Source organism: Glossina fuscipes, unplaced genomic scaffold (genome assembly GCF_014805625.2).
Source record: "Glossina fuscipes isolate IAEA_lab_2018 unplaced genomic scaffold, Yale_Gfus_2 1, whole genome shotgun sequence".
NCBI classification, from domain to species: domain Eukaryota; kingdom Metazoa; phylum Arthropoda; class Insecta; order Diptera; family Glossinidae; genus Glossina; species Glossina fuscipes.
Window position 1 is genome coordinate 6,040,653 of NW_023998415.1, and position 9,921 is coordinate 6,050,573.

Genomic DNA, 9,921 nt, shown 5'->3' on the forward strand with positions numbered 1-9,921 from the left:
CAACATCAGAAGCGTAATTACGAGCGTGTGTCTGCCTGTCCCCAATTTCTCTTTGTTCGAATTTAAAAAAAGAAGAAAAGAAAAGAAGAAAAAAAACAGAAAAAAGGAAGAAAAATAAAAACGAAATAAGCTAAACTGGTTACTTAAATTCTTCGTTTATTTCGACGTACATAAAGATGTCGCACTGCACATTCAAATACAATCAAGCTCCGCGCGTCCAGACTTTGCACGAGTCGTCTAGAGGACGTTGGCTCTTAAGAATTTTAGCTTTTACTACAAATTTATTGGCAATAGCCGTGCGTGCGTGTGTGCATGCATTTACAAAAACAAAAAAAAAAAGAAGGAAGATTTGTTACTAAAAATAACCACAATAGCCGACATCAAATAACGACAAACGATGACAATGACGGGGGCATTGTACACATAAACCTCAAAAGTGCTTGAATAAGCGTGCCAGCTAGCCAATAAGCAAATGACTGGAGCCGGTGATGCCTGAATGCTTACTGCCTGTCTGCCGGGCTAGTTGGTTACGGCCAAATATAACTGGTTTTCTCTCTTATATGCTTCATCAACATTTGGTCAAATTTAGTTAAAGTTAAAAATAAAAAAATATATAAATAAATGAAAAGCATTTTTCTCAACTGCCGAACCGTAGTTTACAAGGCGATCAAATTAAAATTGAAAACTGATCAGAGCTTGAAGAGTTCAAAAACTAAAACGATATATATATGCATAGAAAAAGAAAAAAAGAAAAAAAGAAAAGAATAATTTAGTCAGCTTAGAAATGTCAATGAATGCCAGAGTGGGATCGGCCCGCAACGTCATGTAATGCCCAACATTGCATTTATGCTCTGAACGCAATACAAAGTCGATTATTGAAGTTTATAGTTATCGGAATTTAGTTTAATGCTTGGGCTCTTTCTTCATTTTATGCTTTCATTTTTATACGCATTGTTACTTTTAGTGTTAAATATTTATTGCGCATAACCTTCGCATATTTGACTAATGCATATTCAGTTTAGATTCTGCGACTTCTTCTATGAGTAAGCAAGCAATTGCTCTTCCACTTGTGTCACATTTCTTGAGCTTCAATAGAAGATTTTCTCTACCATCAAAAAAAAGATTCGTTCGAATAGTGTGTGTGTGTGTGTGTGTGTGTGTGTGTGTGTGTTTGTGTGGTACATATAAGAAAGTTAACGGTGCATACGTGGAATCAGTTTTCATATCAGGTTTCCGAAGAGGGGCGTTAATCCACCTTTTCCGACATCGCTTGTCGGAGATCTCGAATTCTTCAAATTTGCCGCATTCGAGAACTTTAGGTCATCATCAATACCGTCAAGTCTTGTCGGAATTTTGTTTTTTATTTTTATGGTCCGTTGCTGTGATTCGAATTTCTCGTTCACATTAGCTTACGTTACCGCAACGAACGATGCGAAAGCGAATTTTACACATTTTTTTACGAATTTTAATACAAAATAATATTCTTCAAGCGTGCATCATCATCCTTTCTTACCTTAAGTCAAACTAAGCCAATGCCATTATTTTCAAAGCCTATTTTCGAACGGAAGCCTCTCTAAAAGGATTCGCTACCGTGTATAGTTATCGAACGAATGGCGGACAGAACTTTATGCGGTTATGGCTTTCAAATCGACGTGCTATGTAAAGCATACATTTTTGAAAAATCATTTTTAATTAAACTTACCCCACATCACTTTTGATGCAAACCTATGTTAAGTTGTGCGGATGTATGCAACGCCTGGAAACATTTGCTATAAAGTTACCATTTATTATACCGATCGCCGCCTTATTTGATCTGAGCTCGTCTGTACATCTGTCCATCTGTCCGTCTGTCTATCTTGCATTCTTGTTTCCACCTACGGGTTCAAAATTTTAATGACATCTGATAGACCCATATGTTTTGATTTAAGGACAAACGCTATTGCAAATGATTTAAATCGGACCGGTTTTTCGAGCCCTTCCTATAAAGGGCCACAATTTGAAAAATCGTTCTATGAATAACTGCATTAAGCGAAATAATGATGGGCCATGACCCGCTATGGTGTTTTTGTTTATATATATATAGTTTTTTTCCTTTCGTTTTCGAAAAGGTGAAGACGTAATTCGCCTCTACTCATATTTAAACTGTGCAAATAAAGATAAAATATAGATAATAAACTTTCCAACCTTGTTTGTTATTTATAATAAAGCTAATGAATATGATTAAGTTTTCCGGGGAGACTTGCAGAAGGTATTTTGATTCTCTTAATATTGTATTCGGAAGAGACTTTCGACATTTTATGAAAGTAAAAAGCGAACTTTCATTTAGACTCACCCTAAAAGCCTGGTATTTATTAGACGATAGTACACTCGGAAATGTGTTTGATTCTAACATGAAACGCTAAACATTCAAAATGAATAAATCTTGAAAGAGGATATATTTTGCATTATTATGGAATCCTCCTATATATTTCAAGCATACAACATAATGAGCCAGAGTACAAAGTCGATGAATTGCGGTAATATTAGAAAATCAGACAAGGGCGTTATATAACTTATTACAGTTCGAAATATTATAAATATGCATAAGCAAGAGACAGGTTGGTTCTTTGGTTAGTTGGTTAGTTGGTTGATTGGTTACTTAGTTAGTTAGTTAGTTAGCTAGTTAGTTAGTTAGCTAGTTAGTTAGTGGTTTGTCACGCAACAAGTTCTAGACAATTTACAATATAAGATAACAATAACATGCCAGCTGTACTAATATCACAACCAAGTTTACCCACTTAAAGTTAAAGTATGTAAAGCTTGGGTAGTAAAAAAAAAAAATTTTTTTTTTGCTTTTTTCTTTTGTCTCGTCTTGTCTCATTTCTTCATTTTTTTCAGATACTCAGTATTAATTAATAAATTGTCAATATTTATTAAATGTTTCGTTGACTTTTTAGTTAAAAGTAAGAATAGAGCAGCAATGCGAACAACCACACAACCGCGAATTGATATGAAATCAAGACAAGTTGTGGAAGGTAAAGTAAAAAAAAAAAAAAAAAATTCCAGTAGCTACAAAAATACAACTGTGTGACAGACAGTTACTGTCAGTTACTGGTTTACACAATGTTAATAGTGCTGGTTTCTCAGATAATGAAAACAAAATAAAAATTTATATAAGCATGCATACATACTAACATACATATGTAATTGTGTAAATTTATATGCGTTCATATAAATAAATGAATGCGAGACAAAATAAAACTTTATTGCGAATAAATGTAAGAAAAATCATAGTAAACTCAATACACGTAGATATATAATATCGTGATATATGTGCGTACAGCTTCTTACCAACGCCAGACAAGTGTGGATAGACTTAATATCACGACGAGACGTTTATAATATATCTGCACACGACGTAATATAAATTGACTTGACTACGAGACCATTCCCAAAAATATAAAAATTACTTGTCGCCCGAATGAGCTTGCAAACTTGCAATTTTTTAAAAATTTAAATGAATTTTATAAGCTCGTACTATGTATACGTATGTATATTGGCCTTGCATTCAATCAAAGTTTAAAGTGTAAGTGCTTTAAAATCCTTATTTACACTTTAATCAATTTGAAATCGAAAATCTATCCCTAGCATGCTTTGCGTACATTCTCATCAAAAAGAGTTAACCGATATATTACGCTAACCGCTTAAGAGACAAATAAAATTCTGTTATTGATTTTCCTAAAAAAATAAATTGGCTAGAGAGGGAAAACCCAAGTGCACACTCGCGCCGCGTCGTGCAACGGCTGGCCGAGGAAAACGGTTAGCGGAAAAGCAGGTTAACGGATTAAAAATAAAGCCATCAACTTAGGTAATGGTGGTGTCCTTTTAAAAAAATATATATAAATAGAGCTTTTGCGGAAGGCAGAGTCAGTCGAACAAGAACAGTCGAGTCGAAAGGGAATATTAGAGTTAGGAAGTCGAGAGTATTGCCAAAGTAAAATGTAAATATTCCTACCCTTAAATAAACTGATTGTAAAAAATATACAGTCCTGTAGTGAAAAATTGCAAGTGTATTTCTCTTAAAAAGAATATTCACGATCTAGTGATATGATATAACCGTATTCAAAAAAAGCGAATTCCGTAACAATATTTTATTATGATCATCTCATCATCATCATCACATAATTTCAATAAATAGGAAGCAAAGTAATTAATTGATTGATACATTTCTATCTATTATCGACAGACGAACCAATAAATGAATAGTTAACCACAAAGAAAACCGGAAAGAAAAAAAGTTAGTTTTATATAACATAAAAACAAAGGAACGAAACACAAGCGCACATAGATGCAAGCCGATGTCATAAATCCATAAGTAAAAAATGCGCAAAAAAGAACCAAACCCAACAAATGATATAAACATAATTTAAAAATGCATTCACACACACCCGACACATCAACAATTGTGAGATAAGTAGCAAATAAAAATTCAACTGTAAATCTGTCATTATGCATATAAAAGATATTTATTAATGTACATGTATATGTATAACTAACACATGTTCAAAAAACAAGATGAATTTTTGTATAAAATGCAAAATCTTTGCTGATTCTTCCAAATCAATTTTGTCGCCTCCGCGACACTCGAACTATATTTCTTATTAATCGTTTCGCCTAGCGGCAGAAATTCGTAATGCACAACATCGTGACGTTAATATGATCTCGATTTCTCGATGTCTTGAGCGACTTTGTGATGATTTTTTCAATTTTGATTCAGTTTTCTGTACGATATTCACTCGATTGGCCAACTGTTTACGTCTGATCGTTCGTCCTCATCTACTCTCTATGCAGTTGTAACTTTGTGTCGGCAGGGATCACGTTTTCCATTTTTGCAGGTAAGGAGTAGAGTACTTCGTAAAGTAAGTGTGAAAAATTTTAGCCCTCTAACTTTGATTATTTCTGAATAACAAGCAAAAAGACAAAAATTTTTGTTAAAAAAAGCTGAGTAGCGATCAGTCTACGCTCCACTGCGCGCTTCTGCTTCGTCCGATTTGGCTCAATTTCAATACCTACGCGCGCGCAGAAACTTCTAATGTTTCTACAAAATTGGAAGTCGATATCTTCGTTTTTACGGCCGGGAGAGTGCAAATAACATATACCAGACAGACGGACGGACATGGCTAAATCAGCTGAGAATTTCACGCTACTCAAGAATATATAAGGTCTCTGAAGCTTCCTTGTGGGTATTGCATATATTTTGGAAAAAAAAAACAAAATGAATATACCCCCATCTTACAGTGGTGGGTATAAAAAGTTAGAAAGACAACATTTCATATCGTAGTGATAACGATGTTTAAATGAAATACTTATCTTATTTCTGGTCCACAGTCGTAAAGGAGGTCATGTAAGCGGGTTTCGAAGGCTTTGTAGGACGTAGAAAGGACTCACACCATGAATCATTAGTAAAGGTTCAGGAATTGATAGTGAAGTGAAAAGTTCCCTATAGATACCACAAGGTTAAACACCTAATCAGAGATACGTGTTGGCAAAGTCAGTTGAATTTAGTCGAGATAACCGAATTCACTTGAGAATAGACAAAATAAAGTAATCTTTGTTTTGAAAGTGCCTTATCAGTGAGTGGTACACGAGAGTTCATTTTGTATTTCATGTGCAAATTGTGAATAATGCATTGCCTACCGGATTTGAATCGAAGAGCAATATAGAAAAGTAACCTAAAGAACGCTTTACATGATAATAGCGTTACTTTCGAAAAATCTGCATTTCGTCCGTAGCGTCACTACAACAACAGGCACATGTATAGTAATGATCGTTTTAGAGGTCGCTGCTATCTAAGGCACTAATCCAAAAATCAAATGCATTCATCAATAGAAGACATTCTATATCTATACTTGGTCCTAACCACTCATCGAGTAATGTTTTCTTTCACTTGAAGGGATCACGGAAGTCCTTTAATTTAATAGCGAATATTTCACTTGATTGATCACATCGGTATTATTGAATTGGCTTAGAATCTGATCCTGGTTAATAATCTATATAAGTTATTTGGTCTGCTGCAAGCGGAACTATTAAGTGCTTGCGTTAATTTTAGTCAGCGAATTCTACAGACAAAAACGATAAAGTAATGACGAATACCAGTGTATATAACGGATAGATTCCATGATTATAATCCTTCTCCACATAAAATAACTTTCTTCCATTTAATATTATTGTTTGATTCAGCGTACGCCGACGCTAAACATGGAGCGCTCAAAATTTTATTTTCAATATTCATTGATTTGAAGAAATCGGCTGGCGACAACCATCAAATCCTTTTAGAAGCTAATAGTGATGCTACTCCATCCTATCCCAATTCAACGGTTTAAAAATGGCAATTTTGATGTCAAGGGCACAGAGTGGTCTCGAGCACTAAAAAATTCGAAGGCAATGAATTGAGAGACTTATTGGACGAAACCCATCTCAAAGTCTTAAAGATAATTCGAACAGGTTATCAGTTGATGAATCAACTGTTCTTAGACGTTTACATGCGATGGGCAGATCCAAAAGGAGAGAACATTGTTACCATAGGCATTTACTGAAAATGCCATTTCGCATCGTTTCAAGACCGGGGATTCATTGCTAGCAAAGTGAAAAAAGATGAGTTTTGTGTGCCGTGTGAAGATCCACTACGACAATCCCAAAAGCAACAACTCATGGATTTGTCCAGGAGAGCCATTCACATTAATATCGAAGCGAAATATTCATGGTCAAAACATTTTGCTGCGTATAGGGTGGGATTAGCAAGGTGTGGTCTGTGTCACGAGCTCGTAAAACTGATTAGAACTGTTATTGCCGATGCCCACTGACATCAATTGAACAAATTGAACGACGTATTGTTGCAAAAAAAATAAAAAACATCAGAACCGACTTAAATGGGTACCATACGAATTGAATGAAAATGCCATTTTGCCCACTTGTTCGGAGAGTTGCTCACGGATATAATGTTGCAGCACAAAAGGAATATTTTCCCACTCCCAGCGTACTAAACAGACCTGGCGTCTTCTGATTACCACTTGTTCAGATCGATGCAGTTTGACTTGGCTTGGCTGGCATTCGGTTCCGCAATGTTGTAGATGTGCGAAAATGGGTTGACGGTGCGCGGCTGGTGTTTACTCAAAGTAGAGAAAAGCATCAATGTGTTACGTAATTTAACGCGATGCTTAATTGTTTAATGGTCAGCACACCAAGCCCTCAGCGAGCAATAGCTCATACCGTAGATCAAGAGATCTAGATTAATTGAGGGAGTTATTACGGAAACTGATGTGTATTTTACGACTCTTTACAGATTGATCCATGAAAAAGGGTATTGGAATATTACAGACACGTTGTATCTGATTGCACTATTCTCGAACACAATTTTTTTGCTAAATAAAGTCGGATTGGAAAAAAAAACGTTTCTTTTTTTTTGAATTAGTCCCGGGAATTATTGACACAAAGTATGATATCTAATAAGGTAAAAAGAAAAGCTAATGAGAGAAAGAGCGATGTTATTTTTTGTATGCCAATGACGATTAACTTTCAATTAAAGTTAGATTTGGTATAATTTCTCTCTCTGCTATCTCTGAAAAGGACGTTCGTGCGTGATAGTTAAATTTAGTATACTCTTTGTGTAATTTGGAATTTCCATGCGTAGGGGAAAATAAAACGGAGAAGCTCTTAAGTGGCGAAGAAAATTATCTTAATATTGAACACTTTTATGAAAATGAATTGTTTTTAATGCTTTGTGATATGTTTCTTCTTTTAATTAATGATTGCTTGTGAACTGTGGGTGGCCCATTATGGGTGTGTGTATGTTTGTGTGTGTGTATGTGTATGTATATGCATTTGTGTATGTATTTGCGCGCGCCTGTGTGTGTGTATGTATGTGCGTGTGTGTATGTTCATATATATAGCAATTGTGTGATTGCAGTTTTATTGAACACTTTTTATTTTCAACTTCTCTTCCTTTTTCCTGTTTCTTTCTTTTTTTTCTTTTTGAACGATTGCAAAACAAAGTTCTGTAAAAGACTGTTGTCAAGTAATCATCAATTTTTTAGTATACATTGTGGACATAGTGAATGTCGCTGTTCTCGGGGTGCCCTGTCTGCCATTAATAATATTGAAGTCAAACAGACAGACAGGCTCAGCGCAAAAGAAAAAGCAATAAATGCAATATAGCGCAAAATGCATAGCATTTGTTCAAGCATAGCTTATAATGTGGACACATTGAAGATGATACCGAAGGCGGTAAGTTAGCGAGCAAGTAATGAATTTTATATTGCTTTCATGTATAAATATGTGTCCATATGCGCAAATATAAAGATGTATGGGAGTTGAATTGGCATTGTATTTGGGTTTCTGTGCGACAATTGCATTATTGAAGCGTTTGAGGCCACGAAAGTGACATGCGTGTCGATAATCGTCCGACAAGTATATGAACTTCAATGTCTGTTGGGATTCGACTGTTTTAGTAGTTCAAAAAACCACGTATGCATCAATTGCTGTGCAATAATATCAAAGTCATGCAATAGTTTGAAAGTCACAAAGTAACTATTCCGGTTTTTAAGACTCCCATCTGATGATACGAGTATGCTTAGCATTTCAATCCATTTATAACCATTTGATATCGTATATACGACATGGATAAAATATGTAAAAAATCATTGAGTCGCATTTTTATCTAATTTTTGTTCATTTGTCTGCCCGTCTGTCATTTGAGACTTCTCAAGATTTCTCACAATTACAAGATATATAATTTCATTGACAGGCAAGAGTCTCGACTAGCAACTCCATGGTGGTGAGTTCAAACCTCAAGAGCGGTAGAGTTTTTAATAAAGCCGAAAGCCTTAGATGCTGCTAGTGCTTGAAGACTTTAGTCTTTAGAATTTATTCTCTGGCTAAATTTATAATAATAATAATAACAATAATAATAATAATTTATTTCATTTCGAAAATTTCGAAAAAAAATTTGAAAATTTCAACAACTAATTTGAACCAAGTATTGCTTAGAATTTCGCACAAATGCCTTGTAATTCTTACAAATTAATATCAATTGATGGGTATCCAAGATTCGCTATAAGGTATATGTTGTCTTTTTTGTTTCTTATTTTTTCTGTATCCACTTTAACGCAAAATCCAAAATGTCAGTAAGACAGTCGTGCATAAAATAGAAAATCAAGACTCTGGTCGACGACCAGACAAGCAACAACTATATATTTGTAAAAAAAAGATACGTATGGGTATAAAGACGCACATAAACATAAGAGAAACAAAAAAAAAACAAAAAAAAAAAAAAAAAAAAAAAACGAAAAAGCTACTTCGAACTAAGTTTCTTGATAAATGGTTTTTTAACCAAAACGCCAGCCAGGCTGCATTAGTCGACATTGATGCACCATTATTGAACGCTAAATTGCGTTATGCTGCGTAAATTAGTTTTATATTCGAAAATGAATGGCCAGCATAATCGTCATCGTCAGCGTGCAACAGCAAAACAAACACTTAAACATTACAGTAGTGTAACGTAGACAAGAATTGAGGCATAGTTGCACAAATACAAAATTATTACATCAAAACACTATCTTGATAATTAAAACTTTGGCAGTTAGGGTGTTGTTGATATGCAGGTTTGTTCGTTTTTATTGGAATTTCAAAAGTTGTTGCATCTGCATAACAAATCCCATAAAGTCATTTTATTTATATTTACAACATATCTGAGATTCTTTAGACAGAATAAATTTTTAGTGTCCGTCTGTACTTTTTATTTCTCGGAAAATTGGGAGAACGATCCGTTTCAATTTTCGCCCTCCTCTGTCCTTATCAATGGAGCTTATGTAAATTTGCTTTCTGGTTTATGACATTCTCGAATATGTAAAAGTATGAGATGACGTCATACATTCTTTTCGACAA